The sequence below is a fragment of the Eufriesea mexicana genome, unplaced genomic scaffold (genome assembly GCF_001483705.2).
Source record: "Eufriesea mexicana isolate 0111107269 unplaced genomic scaffold, ASM148370v2 scaffold5531, whole genome shotgun sequence".
Lineage (NCBI taxonomy): Eukaryota > Metazoa > Arthropoda > Insecta > Hymenoptera > Apidae > Eufriesea > Eufriesea mexicana.
In genome coordinates, this window is record NW_016913463.1 from 87428 (window position 1) to 88468 (window position 1041).

The following is a 1041-nucleotide window of genomic DNA, read 5'->3' on the forward strand; positions in this document are numbered from 1 at the left end:
AAGAAATAATTGCTATAATATTATAATAACATAATATAAAATTTTATTTTATATCTTTATTAAAATTGTAGAATTATTTCTAGATAATAATTCTTGGAAATAAATTCTTTTGGTTTACAATTTTTATAACACATAGGCTATTATACTATGCAAATAATTGCCATAATATAAGGAACACTCGTTTTATAATATTTTTAGTAGAATGATGTAACTAAATATAATGATTTTTGAAATGAATTATTTTCCTTTGCAATTTTCACAGCAGACAGATTATTATGTCGTCAAATAAACAATCGATAAATCTCCTGCCAATAAAAGACGTAATATTTGCTTTTTAGTAGTCACTCGATTCTCACAGTGCAAGTTATTATAGTAAAAGTACTATATGGAATGACGAAATTAATCAAGCGAATTTTATGGACTTATTATTCCCTCGTAACCAACACGAGAACAGGCTCGTAAAAGGAGAATTAAATTCTTTTACGATCGCGTGTATGCGTGCGACATCTTCATTGACAATCGGCTTTCTACGGGCCGATTTTCCAGAAGACGATTCCCTGCTCGTCATTTTCCAACATGTGAACGGATCCAGCGTGAATTTCTCCGCAACGAGCGAATAGCTTGCCTATTAGAAAATAACAATGACACAGAAAAAGGCCAATGTTCGTTCTCCACGAAACACTATGGTCAACTATATACCTCTCGCCTAGTAGAAAAATTAGTATTACCGATCGAAACCTCGAATCCTATTCTCATCCCTGCAAATAATATTTATAGACAATGTACTTAGGATATTATTTATTTTTAAATAATGTGAAATCAGGAAGTTTGAGAGAGAATGTTTGTGGATATACTTGAGGAAATAATACGTGGAACGTTACTTTCGTATTTAAATACTGTGTCGAAAAATGGAAATATGTCATTATTTAACGTCACAGAGTACATTGTATCCTTGACGTATTTCAAGTTTTCATACATTTTATTACCTGGAAGCTTCCTTTGAAGAACAAATTTGTCGACGAATTCGAAGATAGGGGATAT